General features: G+C 39.4%; 1 long non-coding RNA gene across 1 annotated transcript; it reads left to right on the top strand.

Moving 5' to 3' along the window:
- The first annotated feature begins 6363 nt into the window (after positions 1–6363).
- LOC147643130 (uncharacterized) lies at positions 6364–6966 on the top strand. The gene is made up of 2 exons (XR_015272524.1): positions 6364–6472; positions 6540–6966. It is a non-coding gene; the product is annotated as an uncharacterized LOC147643130 (long non-coding RNA).
- Positions 6967–15846: the final 8880 nt, after the last annotated feature.

Genomic DNA, 15846 nt, shown 5'->3' with positions numbered 1-15846 from the left:
GCCTTTTCAATTCCCAAATTTTCAGCGAAGATCCCAGCCCCTACGCCGCAGCTCATCTTTGAGCCATCGGTGTAGAGGGACACCTCGTTCTCCACTACTACTCTGCCCCTACTCCAGTCATCCCTTGATGGGTATGATGTCGAGAATGCGTTCCCGAATTTCATTTCCGCGATCATGTAGTCGGTCTTAACGTCTGTGTTAATGCCGCTGTTTGCAAGGATCTTGCCGTGTCCGGCGCCGTAGTCCCTCCAGCAATTGCTCGCCTTCAGTCTTACTGCGCTCTGTGCCGCAGTGTCCTTCACGAACAGCTCTATCGGCATTATATCTAGGATAGCGTTGAGAGCAGCCGCGGGGCATGAGCGCATTGCACCTACTGCCCCCGCACTTGCTGCCCGTTGCATCCGTGTCAGCTTCGTTCTGTTGTAAGCCCTAGTTAGTGCCGGCCACCATACTAGAGCTCCGTATGTATTGTATATTGGCCGTACCACTGCTGTGTAGAGCCATAGAATTATCTTTGGGTGCAGTCCCCATTTGTTCCCAAACATTTTCCTGCAGGAGTAGAATGCAATGCTTGCTTTCCTTACTCTTTCTGCAATGTTATCTTTCCATGAGAGCTTTTTATCCAGAATCACTCCTAGATATTTCGCTCGCTCCGATAGTTTTAGCTCCATGCCGCTAATACTGGGCATGTTGAAGGGAGGTATCTTAGTTCTCCGTGTGAAGAGCATAAGTTCCGTTTTAGTGGGGTTGATACCTAGTCCGCAGGTTTCTGCCCATTTGTTTAAACGACCTAGCGCACCCGTCATTATATCGCTAATAACGTCAGGGTATGGTCCTGATACTAGCAATACTACGTCGTCCGCGTATGCAACTGCTTTGACTCCACCCGTATTGAGATCTGTCAATATGGCGTTCATATTTGTGAGCCACAGTAGGGGGGATAGTACCCCCCCCCCCTGAGGTGTGCCTCTCTTCACAGTCCGCGTGAGGTGAGTGCCACTCAGTTAGGCTGTGATCGTCCTGCTCTTTAGCATGACTCCGATCCGCTCCCTGATGCCTCTCTCAATACCTAGCAAGTTGAGGGAGCCCAGGATAGAGTCGGGGTTCACGTTATTGAACGCGCCTTCGATGTCTAGGAAGGCTGCCATCGTGTATTGTTTGTGTTGTAATGTCTTCTCGACATGATGTACAACTACGTGTAGCGCTGTTTCCGTAGATTTCCCTCTGCGATACGCGTATCCGAGAGTTGATGTCCTTCTAGAGACTCTCGGATGTGGACGTCCAGGAGTCTCTCTAGTGTCTTCAGGGTGAAGGAGGTGAGACTTATCGGTCTATAATTCTTTGCTAGGATGTGCCCCCTTCTGCCCGGTTTCGGTATAAAAATGACTTTAGCCTCTCTCCACAGCAGTGGGACGTGCGTCAGTCTTAAACAAGCTTCGTAAATGGCTTTTAGCCATTTGCAAATACCATCCATAGCTGATTTTAGCATTGCCGGTATTAAGCCGTCTGGGCCCGGGCTTTTATACTTATCGAAAGAATCTATTGCCCACTGAATTCGCTCAGTGGTAATGATGTCTTTCGTAGGTGTGTCCATTTGAGAGTTCGTCCCCTCTTCGGGTTCCGAGCTCACTCTTAGGCTTCCTGGGAAGTGGGTGTCAACTAGTAGCTCTAGTGACTCCTCAATTGTCGTCGTAGCAGAGCCGTCTGCCCTGTTGATCAGGGTAGGGCTTATGTGACTTTTGGCGAGGATTTTGCTTACTCTCGCCGTGTCCTTTATGCCTTCCAGTGACTCGTAGTAGTTTTGCCACGACTCTTTCTTGGCCTTGTATACTGCCTTTTTGTAAATTTTTTGTGCCTCTTTGTATGTTCCCCAATCCCGGGTTGCAGAGCTGTGGTTAAAGGACTTTCTCGCGCTCTTCCTGAGCTCGCTTAATTCCTTTGTCCACCACGGTGGGTATTGCTTCTTCGAGAATGTTAGCTTACAAGTCTCTTTGAAGGCGTTGTTCAGAATATTCGTTAGGTCCTCAACCTCCTTGTCGAGTGCCTTTGCAGTGGATATTGTCTTGATCCTCCTGCCGTTTACTTTAGATGGGACAATTTCGCTGAAATTGTCCCAATCCGTCTTACGGGGGTTTCTTCTTGGCACCTGTTTCTTAACTGGTGTCGTTATTTCAAAGAAAATGTACCTATGGTCTGAGAAGGAGTGTTCTGTCGATACCCTCCAGTTCTCGACCCTGTAATTATTTTGTTCTATATGTAATGTGAGGTCTAACACCTCTTCCCATCCTTGAAAATTTTCCGAGCTCGGAAAGATAAAGGTCGCGGTATTACCCTTATTGCATATCGTTACATTTCTACATATAATATTGTCAAAGAGTGACTCACCTCTTTCGTTAGCCTCCGAACTACCCCAGAGCGTGTGCCTCGCGTTCGCATCACACCCGAGCACCAGGGTCGTCTTCGTTGCTTCCGCCCATTGCAGAAGCTTGACTACCGGCTCAGGCGGGGCCGGCTCGTCATGGGCCATGTACGCTGATGATAGGGTGACTCCGCTCCCATCCGCTGCCACGAATCTGGCCACTGCTAGGTCAGGTGTGCTGAGATTGGGACAGAGAAAAGCGTTAAAATGATTCATGATTACAATGCAGGCTCTCGACCTACGATTCGAGTTTGTGCACAGTAGTGTGTATCCTTGGATTCTCAGTCCAGCGACTTGCCCGTCCCTGGTCCAAGGCTTCTGTATCAGATTAGCTGAGATTAGCTGAAGCGTGCGAGCTGCGCTTCAGGTTAATCTGCACGATTTTCGACATCGATGTTGGTGGGGGTGGCGTCAGGAGATTTGTCGTCGATGACCATGTCGTCCAACAATTTGTTGGTGTCATCGACCTCTTCCAGAATCTCGTCCGGCTCGGCCAAGAAGACCTTAATCTTGGCCTTCCTGATGTCGTACCGGACCTTGTGGTCGTTTGCCTCCAGCTGGGGCAGACATTGCTGGTTAATCAGCAGGAGGAAAGGCTGACTCGCCATCATTACCTGCTCTGCCCTGAAGATGGTCCAGTTCTCTGTATGTATATCTGGGTTCTGGGCCTTCAGACAGGCGATCACCCTTGCATGGTCAGTTTGGCCCTTAGGTAACCAGATGCGAGCTCTGGGTCGCCTTGGGATCTCCCTGGCGTGGACTAGCCTAATCTTAAGGCCAGCCCATGTGTCTTAAGGCCCCCAGGAAGCTTCGGGAGAACCCGTCGTCGCACCCGATGACCCGATGCCCTCTGACCACGTCTGAGGAGTCGAAGGAGGGGATGGGGCCGGTCGGCATGCTAACCAACCTGTCGGTCACCATGTCGGCCAACTTGGCCTCAATCTCCTCCCACTTCTCCGACAGCAGGCGACCGTCGTCATGGAGCTCGTCCACCAGTGCCATAGCCAGACTGTCTCTGGCCACCTCGCTAAACTTCTTTGCCTGGCTGACAAAGTTCGTCGCACGCGGCTTACCCTGTGGGTCCTTCGCTCTCTTAGGCGCGCTTTCGCTCACTTCCTGTGAGCGAATTCGCTTTGCCTTCGAGGGCCGCCGGGTTTGCCGCTTTTCACTGCTCATATTCCGCGATCTCCGCAAGAAATTTGGACTTGTCCTCAGCATCCCGAGGGTCAGTTTTGCCCCCAGCCTCATTCTTGGCTATCTTGCCGAGAACGAAGCGGGCTCTGTTGACCCTCGCTCGTCTCTGATGGTGAGACATTTTCGCTATCTCTGAGGTGGTGCTCAGCTGAGCCGCACCTGTGTCTTTTTATTGGGGAGTGCTACTCGCCCTCCCCTCGGATTGCGACTCTTCTCCGTCGGTCTCCGATACAATGTGAGATGCAGCGACCAGTCTCGGCCTCTGCATCTCTTTCTCGTCCTTCGTTGACATTGTTTGGGGTTTATCCTCTCCCAGGAGTTCCGAAGCTCAGTTTTTAGAATTCATTTCAGCACATGAACGCCCGCTTTGCTCGACCTGGCAAGCGCAGCGGGCCAGAGGGGGTTTGGGGCTTTGAAGAAGGTCGACCGCAGCTTCGCCCCAAAACTGCGGCAAGGCCACTTACGACCCAGGGTTACCTGGCCCTGGGAAGGCTCCGTGCAGACACAGCTGGCTTTACCCCTCAGCTGCATACCTGGAAGTCAGTGTGCACGGGTCGCATCACACACCTGACTTGAAGGGAGGCTGATTAAAGACTGCCTAAGTCCGCCCGACTACAATTGGTCATCATCCCCGGTCGAGCCTCGACTGGGGACCTGCTTCCAGCCGCCCTCGCTTGGAGAGTATAGTCGCACTACCGATGGTGTACACAGTTACGGCAGATGACGCAGTCATCCGTTTATCCCCCTGTGCACCCTATCGGCTGACGGCCCTAACGCTGCTAACGTCCCAAATTTTTGGAATCGTTGATAATTATACTTGAGGTTGTTACCTAAATACAGAATTACCTCTATTGGTGGTTACAAATTTCCAAAACTATCGATATAATATGAATCTAATCCCTTCTTAAAATACGCCATCCAATGCGTTCTATTTGATGAAATAGTATGCCAAATTAATTATTCTACTCTCAGGATGATGTGGGAATTTTGGTAACCCGTCTTTCATATAGACTCCTCGAAAGTGCGGGATATTTTTAAGGCCAAACCTCATTAAATCAAAGTTGGGTAATGCCCTTTTGTGTAGGTCATTTAATAGTTTTTTAAGTTTTTAATGATTATTTTTTTCTTAACTGAAATCCCTATATAGTTGTTAGTATAAGCCTTCACCCAACGCAACTGATTCCATCTTTATAATTTGTCTCTGGTTTTTCTGCAGCTATGCTTTCGCCACTCTTGCGAGTGTTAATAGTCTTTGCAATTGTTGGACTACCTGAAGCCAAATTTCCTATAGCACTTAGAGCTGTTAAAATTGAAACAAGTGGCAAGAATCACCCTTTATTTTGGGTATATTGATACCCCGTGGGACGATTTTTTCTACATCCCATTGTGTTTAATACTGCTTTGCGTGTTACATTTATGGCATTCAATAGGTCAAGCGGTTTTTTCTTTTCCAATTCCTTCGTAGCATGCTTGGTTATTGAAGCAAGCGATTTTTTACTACTTTCTTTTTCCATTCCCACTCCCCAACTTTTTTTTAGCCTTGATCATGTTTATTTCAATACTACTGATTTTAATACTACTGACATTAGCTTTTACACCATCCCAAGTCGTATAAATTAAAACAGAATCTGCTTTATGGCGATCACCCATGTCTTTATAATTTGAATACTCTATAACATGGGTTCTACACGCTTCGTCTAAGCCATTAATTCCACGTTCGTCTCGGGTTAATCGTTTCTCTATATTGATTAATTTATTATTCTTTAAAAATATGTATTAATAATCATTTAACTGTTCTAAGATGATGGTTAACAAGACAGTTAAGAATCAAGCTTCATAATGTAGTCTTGATCGGTGACAATTGCATTAAAAGGAAACACTTCTGTTATAAGTAAAAAATTTTTCCCACAAATTGAATTAAAACGAAATTATGAATTTGCTCTCATTGATTTTTGTATGTTTAATTCTATACCGAATGTGGATATGAAACAATAAACTTCATATTGGGAATAAAGTCATAGAAATGCCTGTGGGTTTTTATGAGTTTGATGATATCACTAAATGAGCTTAAGGAGTATATCATGACAGCATCAAAATTGAATGTAATAATAATAAATTTCGGATTTAATACATGAAAATTAAGGCCACATAACGATGAAATTTAGAACTTGGATAATCCTATAAATATTTTTTAAATATAAATGCTATTAGATTGGAATGCAATATTATTAGTGGATCATATGTAGCGAATAGACCCAATCTTGTGCTTCATGAATTTGGGATCAACGTGCAGTCTGGTTATAAAATGAACATTACACCACGAAATTTAATTAATTTACCTGTGAACTGCAGAGAAATAAGCACATTAGAAGTACGGATAACTGATCAGAAGGGAGATTTAGTTAATTTGCGTGGAGAAACTGTATCCGTTCGCCTACACAGCAACCAGCAAAATGATAATCTACTATATAAAAATTGAGCGGGTTTTCCTTCAGGATGATTTAACTCCAGAACGCTCGAACCGATTTCCACGATTTTGCATTCGTTTGAAAAGGTCTCGGACTCCGTCAGGTAAGGAGCAAAAACAAATTCCGAAAAAAAAAAAAAAAATGAAACAGAAAATCGAGAAATCCATCGCTGATATATAGAATTTACTACAAACCAATACATCATGTAGTTGTTTCCTAATATTTCAATTGCAAACAATAAAATAAATAAAGTGTATTGTGAAAATTTTACAGCAAACCAATATATCAAGTAGTCGTTACCTTACATTTCGATTGAAAAAAAAAAAAATAAATAAAGTGTATTGTAAAAACTTTTGTTCAACTTTAACAGCAGGCATTTGACTTTAAGGTGGTAGGTTGAATTGGGTTTTATTATGTGGATCGTGAATTTGAGGTTAAATTCATCACTCTGTCCAAAGTCCAAAATGCCTAAAGGACGACGTATTTAAAATAATTCCATAGCATATTTTTTGGACGAAATCAAATATGAAATGAATAAATGTGAGCTGGATAGGAACACGTTCACTGGTATTAAATCAACCCTGTCTCAATCGGACAACAGGAGGGTCATCTATATCGCAATGCTGGATGGAATGGAGGAGATGATATCAAGTCTGGTGGTCATTTCACCTTTTCTGTACCCCTTAAAATGCTAACGGGATTCGCTGAAGACTATAAGAAAGTTGTATTAAATTGTATACATAAACTCATTCTCAACTAGCTAAAAATACGGATGATATGATGAAAGGTAAAACACATAATATTGCAATACATAGCATTAGTTGGAAAGTGCCGCATATTGCTCCAAGCGATAGTGCTAAAATTAAAATGTTCAATGTAGTTAAAAGCGGTGCTAGTCTTCCTCTTTCATTCTGAATTTTGGATTGGTATATAAACCCAAAAATAATACAGGGAAGACCTCATGTATGAAATATATGGCTGCAGATAGAGAAAGGCCTCGGTTTGCTATAATTGCTTTTACCTTATACGGGCAACTTATTGCAAATGCAAAGGTATATCTAAATTCATATCTTTATCCCTATGAGGATTTTAATATTATAAATAATGAAAATCGTTTTGCTGTCTTGCATGATACAATAGAGAGCCACACCCACTTCTATCACCGATGGAATTCATTAGTAAGGCGCACCTATTGTTGTAATCGATCTCTACTACCAGAATGAGTCAGTCAAATCAGGACCGATTGATGTTAAAATTTCGACTGAACTAACTTTTCCAAGCGAAATAAATACAAAGGCCTTCTCATTCATGATCGTCTAGTTGAATACTCACCATTGACTGGATTAGTGCAACGTATTGTGTAAGACATTGAAAAACATTTCATAAATCAATTTTTATACCCTTGCAGGGTATTATAATTTCAGTCAGAAGTTTGCAACGCAGTGAAGGAGGCACCTCCGACTATATAAAGTATATATATTCTTGATCAGGATCAACAGCCGAGTCGATCTAGCCATGTCCGTCTGTCCGTCTGTCCGTCTGTCCTTCTGTCCTCTGTCCGTCTGTCCTTGTCTCTGTCCGTTTCTTACGCAAACTAGTCTCTCAGTTTTGAAGCTATCTAAATGAAACTTTGTAGTTAGCCTTCTATATACTCTCACTCGTATATATGTCGGAACGGGCCGGATCGGACGACTATAGCTTCCATAGGAATGATCGGAAAATTTTTACAAAAAAAATTTTAACTTTTTCAGTTTTCAATAGAATTGGCTCAAATTTGAGATATAGCGATTTTACTATACTCTACAATTTTGTATAAAATTTTATGAAAATCGGACTACTATATCATATAGCTCCGATAGGAACGATCGAGAAATTAATACAATTAAATTTATAACTTTTCCAGTTTTCAGCTGATTTTCATCAAATTTGAGGTATAGCCATTTCATATAAGTCTTAAATTTTGTGGCAAATTTCATGAAAATCGGACGACTATATCATATAGGTTCCATACAAACGATCGTTTGATGTAGAGGAAAAATGCAAATCTGTGACTGTAAAATTGCAAATATAATATGTATAGGTGAATGAAATGAAAGCAGGTATTACTTCATTGTTTTTTAACACAAATATATATAATTAATATTGTATGGATTCCTATTCACAGAAGTTCTATCTGCAAGGGTATATAAACTTCGGCGTGCCGAAGTTAGCATTCTTTCTTGTTGGAAATCATTTCAAGCGGACGTCCACGAAATAAAAATTATCAAAAGTCAAGTCTAAGAAAAATGTTAAATAATATAACACAATGTTTAGAGTCAATGGAATAAATAACACATCCAATATTGAAATCATTGTATTAAAACTTAACAATTTTGTGAAAATGTTTAAACATCAAATTTTCCCTGAACACGCAAAATATCTTCAAGAGTCATTAAGTTATTTCTGTAAAGGGATATCTGGTACTCCAATGATTACCAATGTGCATGGAGAACATTTCTCATCTTGTTGTTGGGCTCAAAACGATACAAATCATGGAGTTAAAACATAATGTCTTAAAATAATAAAAATGTATATCTAATATATAAAATTCTCGTGTCACAGTTTTCGTTGCCATACTCCTCCGAAACGGCTTGACCGATTTTGATGAAATTTTTTGTGCTTATCCGGTATCTATGAGAATCGGCCAACATCTATTTTTCATCCCCCTATTATCTGCGGTGGCGAATATATCTATTTTTTTAGCGTTTCCAAGTGACCCTACTGCTGCGCCATCTACAGGCAGCCAGCTGAATCAAAACATTTCCTGTCAAACATTCAAAACATATTGAAAGAAGAAACTTGAAAAGTTCTGAACCGTTTATGCCCAAATTTTTAGAGAACATGCGTTGAGGTTCCAGCTCGGTTATTGACTACTTTTGATGTTGATAGCTTATCTGCGGCTGCGAATATATCTATTTTTTTAGCGTTTCCCCGTGCCCCTACTACTGCGCCCTCTACAAGCAAATCAAAGCATTTCCTGTCAAACATTAAAATCATATTGAAAGAAGAAATTGGAGATACAAATTTTATTTTTTGTTCAGGTTCAGTAAGAAACGAAGTCATGCCACCAAAAAAGTCGAGATTGGGTCGTTGTATTCGCAATACAGAAGCAAAAAGACGTAAGATTACGAATATGACTGACGAAGAACGGGCCTCCTTCCGAGAGACTGAGCGGCAGAGAGCAATGCAAATGCACATAGAGGAATCAGCAGAAAGACGAGCAGATAGGCTTGAGAGAAAACGATTGAGAGTTAGGCAGTCGCGTTCTGCAGCAATCGATTTGATTCACTCTCAAAATAATGATCGCGACAGGGCAAGGGTAACTGAAGCGCGTTTACAGCTTGCAGCAGATCAAACCCTGCAATACAATCGTCTTGCATTCAGATATAATCCAACTGTTGATTATAGCTCGAATCGCAATGTCGTTATTGGCCAGATGCATCAGGTCAGCATATACTGTCAGGCTCTCAAATTCAAAAACGAACCAAAAGGATTGTGTTGCGCTTCCGGGAAAGTGAAATTGCCTCAACTTGAAGCACCACCAGAGCCTCTGCACTCTCTATTCGCTGGATCTACTGCTGAATCGAAGCATTTCCTGTCGAACATTAGGAAATACAACTCTTGCTTTCAAATGACGTCATTTGGTGCGGAAATTATAACTGCGCAATTCATGCCAACTTTTAAAATCAAAGGACAAATCTATCATAAAGCCGGTTCCCTGCTTCCGTTCCAAGACAGGGAACACAAATTTCTTCAAATGTACTTCATTGGTGATGATGGAGATGAAGTAGATGCACGTTATGGAATCAATAAATCGCTGAAGAGGCCAATTATTTCGCAGCTACAGAATCTTTTTCACGAACGGAACAATTTGGTGCGTTTATTCAAAACAGCAATCGATATGATGCCTTCGGATACCCATAAAATTGTCATTCATGCAGACAAAAAGCCTGCTGGAGAACATATCAGGAGATATAATGCTCCAACTATAGACGAAGTGGCAATTGTCATAGTCGGGGATCAGTTTCAACCTCGAGATATTGTTCTCCATCGACGAAACGATCGATTGGTAAACGTCGCAGAAACTCACCGTTGTTACGATGCTTTGCAGTATCCACTAATCTTCTGGGATGGTGCCGATGGATACCATTTCAATGTGACTTATTTCTTATGCGTTCAACCACAATATGCCACAGAGAAACGTGGCAGTTCATTTGGAGAATGGTCAACGTGTCTATTTCACAGAAAAAAATGTGCAAGAAAGAGTCCTGAATCGGCCAGCGACAACTCTGACTGCCTTCTTCACCTTATGCCAGGAAGATGATTTTGCCAGAACCTTGATGTATTCAGAAGTGCCCTCTTAACCATAATATGCCACAGAGAAACGTGGCAGGGTACAGCTAGTAAATTTATATTATTGTACTTAAATAATTAAATATTTTAAAAATAAAATAAAAACAATATTTTAATTTGGAAATTTGGAAATCTTTTCAGATTTTTTCTTTCAGGACGTGAATTTATTTTTCATTGTTAAGGGATATAGAGGATTTGTCGGCTCATCCCTTCATTTCTGAAAGAAATGTTTGTCCCTTAAGCGGACGGAAAGTGATGGCTCGTTCCTTTATTGATTTTGAAGTTGATGGGGCATGTCTTGAGTGACTTTCCCTTTACTTTGTTTCCAAATAACTTTTGAATGGATTGTTGATTTCCCTTTTGTTCCTTTTTCAAATGACTTTAAAGAACAAGGTTCATATACATCCCGCGATCCCTTTTTTACCCCACCACTCATTGAATTAGGCTTGGAACCTTCTTGCAAGATACCTTTCTTTTTCATGGGTCAGAGGCATTTTTAGGCATTACACACGGGGTCTAAATGTTGAGACGCTCTGTATCACTGAGCAGATATCTACAAGCGTGACGGCGCCGAACTAAACGAGAAATACTAATTTTGTCTCAAAAATATACTACAAAATACTATTTCATATTTTATAAAATACCACTATAAATACCATAACAAATAAATCGCCTAGAAATTCAAATTATAATATGTAATATGTAAATAAGGTTTTTCCCATTGCAAAAAATGTTTGTTTTTTATTTCATTTTACAAGATTAATAATATTTCAGTCCAGCATTAAACTAAAACAATATGCATTCGTATTCAATTCCATATTCCAATATATATTTAAGTCTTAAAATTAATTAAATACTTTAAATTCATTTTGTAACACTTTCTTAAAATAAAATAATAGAGGAACTTTTTTGTCCAGTCATCGAGTAACATGTTCTTAAAATAAAATAATAAAGGAACTTTGTCGAGTCTTGTACGTTTCTTTTAAGATCAGAATATTACATTTCATTAAATTGACTAGTCTTCTTCGTCAGAGCTGCTTAAATTTAATTTGTTGAGATCTTTGCACAACATTTGTTGTTCATCAATGATTATGGAGAACACAGGCCTTCCCGCTGCAGAAACGCACCGTTTCATGCTAGAGATCAGTTGCTCCTTCATCACAGGTGCCAGTACATTGTACCTTTGATTTTCAACAGAAGTAGTTCATGTTGTCTTTATGTTTTTGGGTAGCCGCGTGAATTTTGTTAAAAGGGAGTCGCGAAGTTAAAAAAAAATAATTTATTCGTGAATAAAAACACATCCAGCGGTTTTGGTGGGCAAAAATCAACTGATTATTCTTTATTCATAATGTTTTAAAGAAAACTTAATTTAGGTTTACAGAAGTGCTTATTAATTATTCTGATTTACATGTGTCAGATCGTTGGCCTTTAGTTAGCCTGAATTTAATAACGATCGATGAACTATGCATTTCCTGTTTACTGTGTTATGTTGCTTATTTGGATTTTCTTAGAACTCATTTTGGTTGGCATGTGCCAGATCGTTAACCTGTGCATTTCCTGTTTAATATATTGTTTATTTAGCATTTATTGAGTTAAGCAATTCTTGAACTTTATTATTAAGAGGTGGTAAAGAAGAAATTGGGCTTTGGACATATGCGGGAAGTGAAGTGGGGTTATACGTAACTTCTCCCCCTTTAGATAAGAATTCTCCTGAATTCTATTGTTATTGAGCTGAATTTTAATTTTCTTGTGTTTTAAAACAATGTACGCAATTAATACAATTATTGACAAAAGTATGGTTGCATTAAAAAAATAATTTATGTCTTTATGTGTTTTTAACTTTCTTATGTTCGACCAGTTTATCTTATTATTTTCCAATATTTTCTCAAAAGTGATTTGTTTAGTAAAATTTTGAGTTTGGTTTGATTTTTCATATACAATTCTTTTCTTATCTAATTCGTATGAATTTGTAAAATAATTATTTTCTATACCTATTGTACAATTTGTAAAGTGTATTAGAATATTTTTTTTCATTTTAATTTCATTGCTGTTGCAATTTTGATATAATGTTTCGTTTTTTGCATTCTTAATTACTACGGTTTCCTCGTCTAGTTCTAATATTTGCATTTCCTTTCTTTGTATCAGTTTGCAATTTTTCTTAAATACACAATGTTTACTTTTTCGCATTTCTTTTAATTTTTTATTTGTTTTATAGGTGTATGTTGAATTTTTATAATTAAATATCAATTCTGATTCCTGATCTATTTCAAAGTTTTCTTCATTAGGCATCGGTATTATCTGATGTATTTTTACTGTTGTAAAGTTTTTTGGTATTTCTATTGCGAATACTAAAAGATATAGCGATTTTACTATACTCTACAATTTTGTATAAAATTTTATGAAAATCGGACTACTATATCATATAGCTCCGATAGGAACGATCGAGAAATTAATACAATTAAATTTATAACTTTTCCAGTTTTCAGCTGATTTTCATCAAATTTGAGGTATAGCCATTTCATATAAGTCTTAAATTTTGTGGCAAATTTCATGAAAATCGGACGACTATATCATATAGGTTCCATACAAACGATCGTTTGATGTAGAGGAAAAATGCAAATCTGTGACTGTAAAATTGCAAATATAATATGTATAGGTGAATGAAATGAAAGCAGGTATTACTTCATTGTTTTTTAACACAAATATATATAATTAATATTGTATGGATTCCTATTCACAGAAGTTCTATCTGCAAGGGTATATAAACTTCGGCGTGCCGAAGTTAGCATTCTTTCTTGTTGGAAATCATTTCAAGCGGACGTCCACGAAATAAAAATTATCAAAAGTCAAGTCTAAGAAAAATGTTAAATAATATAACACAATGTTTAGAGTCAATGGAATAAATAACACATCCAATATTGAAATCATTGTATTAAAACTTAACAATTTTGTGAAAATGTTTAAACATCAAATTTTCCCTGAACACGCAAAATATCTTCAAGAGTCATTAAGTTATTTCTGTAAAGGGATATCTGGTACTCCAATGATTACCAATGTGCATGGAGAACATTTCTCATCTTGTTGTTGGGCTCAAAACGATACAAATCATGGAGTTAAAACATAATGTCTTAAAATAATAAAAATGTATATCTAATATATAAAATTCTCGTGTCACAGTTTTCGTTGCCATACTCCTCCGAAACGGCTTGACCGATTTTGATGAAATTTTTTGTGCTTTTCCGGTATCTATGAGAATCGGCCAACATCTATTTTTCATCCCCCTATTATCTGCGGTGGCGAATATATCTATTTTTTTAGCGTTTCCAAGTGACCCTACTGCTGCGCCATCTACAGGCAGCCAGCTGAATCAAAACATTTCCTGTCAAACATTCAAAACATATTGAAAGAAGAAACTTGAAAAGTTCTGAACCGTTTATGCCCAAATTTTTAGAGAACATGCGTTGAGGTTCCAGCTCGGTTATTGACTACTTTTGATGTTGATAGCTTATCTGCGGCTGCGAATATATCTATTTTTTTAGCGTTTCCCCGTGCCCCTACTACTGCGCCCTCTACAAGCAAATCAAAGCATTTCCTGTCAAACATTAAAATCATATTGAAAGAAGAAATTGGAGATACAAATTTTATTTTTTGTTCAGGTTCAGTAAGAAACGAAGTCATGCCACCAAAAAAGTCGAGATTGGGTCGTTGTATTCGCAATACAGAAGCAAAAAGACGTAAGATTACGAATATGACTGACGAAGAACGGGCCTCCTTCCGAGAGACTGAGCGGCAGAGAGCAATGCAAATGCACATAGAGGAATCAGCAGAAAGACGAGCAGATAGGCTTGAGAGAAAACGATTGAGAGTTAGGCAGTCGCGTTCTGCAGCAATCGATTTGATTCACTCTCAAAATAATGATCGCGACAGGGCAAGGGTAACTGAAGCGCGTTTACAGCTTGCAGCAGATCAAACCCTGCAATACAATCGTCTTGCATTCAGATATAATCCAACTGTTGATTATAGCTCGAATCGCAATGTCGTTATTGGCCAGATGCATCAGGTCAGCATATACTGTCAGGCTCTCAAATTCAAAAACGAACCAAAAGGATTGTGTTGCGCTTCCGGGAAAGTGAAATTGCCTCAACTTGAAGCACCACCAGAGCCTCTGCACTCTCTATTCGCTGGATCTACTGCTGAATCGAAGCATTTCCTGTCGAACATTAGGAAATACAACTCTTGCTTTCAAATGACGTCATTTGGTGCGGAAATTATAACTGCGCAATTCATGCCAACTTTTAAAATCAAAGGACAAATCTATCATAAAGCCGGTTCCCTGCTTCCGTTCCAAGACAGGGAACACAAATTTCTTCAAATGTACTTCATTGGTGATGATGGAGATGAAGTAGATGCACGTTATGGAATCAATAAATCGCTGAAGAGGCCAATTATTTCGCAGCTACAGAATCTTTTTCACGAACGGAACAATTTGGTGCGTTTATTCAAAACAGCAATCGATATGATGCCTTCGGATACCCATAAAATTGTCATTCATGCAGACAAAAAGCCTGCTGGAGAACATATCAGGAGATATAATGCTCCAACTATAGACGAAGTGGCAATTGTCATAGTCGGGGATCAGTTTCAACCTCGAGATATTGTTCTCCATCGACGAAACGATCGATTGGTAAACGTCGCAGAAACTCACCGTTGTTACGATGCTTTGCAGTATCCACTAATCTTCTGGGATGGTGCCGATGGATACTATTTCAATGTGACTTATTTCTTATGCGTTCAACCACAATATGCTACAGAGAAACGTGGCAGTTCATTTGGAGAATGGTCAACGTGTCTATTTCACAGAAAAAAATGTGCAAGAAAGAGTCCTGAATCGGCCAGCGACAACTCTGACTGCCTTCTTCACCTTATGCCAGGAAGATGATTTTGCCAGAACCTTGATGTATTCAGAAGTGCCCTCTTAACCATAATATGCCACAGAGAAACGTGGCAGGGTACAGCTAGTAAATTTATATTATTGTACTTAAATAATTAAATATTTTAAAAATAAAATAAAAACAATATTTTAATTTGGAAATTTGGAAATCTTTTCAGATTTTTTCTTTCAGGACGTGAATTTATTTTTCATTGTTAAGGGATATAGAGGATTTGTCGGCTCATCCCTTCATTTCTGAAAGAAATGTTTGTCCCTTAAGCGGACGGAAAGTGATGGCTCGTTCCTTTATTGATTTTGAAGTTGATGGGGCATGTCTTGAGTGACTTTCCCTTTACTTTGTTTCCAAATAACTTTTGAATGGATTGTTGATTTCCCTTTTGTTCCTTTTTCAAATGACTTTAAAGAACAAGGTTCATATACAT

The sequence above is a fragment of the Drosophila serrata genome, unplaced genomic scaffold, assembly GCF_035046125.1.
Source record: "Drosophila serrata isolate PLE 108 unplaced genomic scaffold, ASM3504612v1 contig_291, whole genome shotgun sequence".
Taxonomy (NCBI): domain Eukaryota; kingdom Metazoa; phylum Arthropoda; class Insecta; order Diptera; family Drosophilidae; genus Drosophila; species Drosophila serrata.
This window is presented reverse-complemented; position numbering and strand designations above follow the sequence as displayed.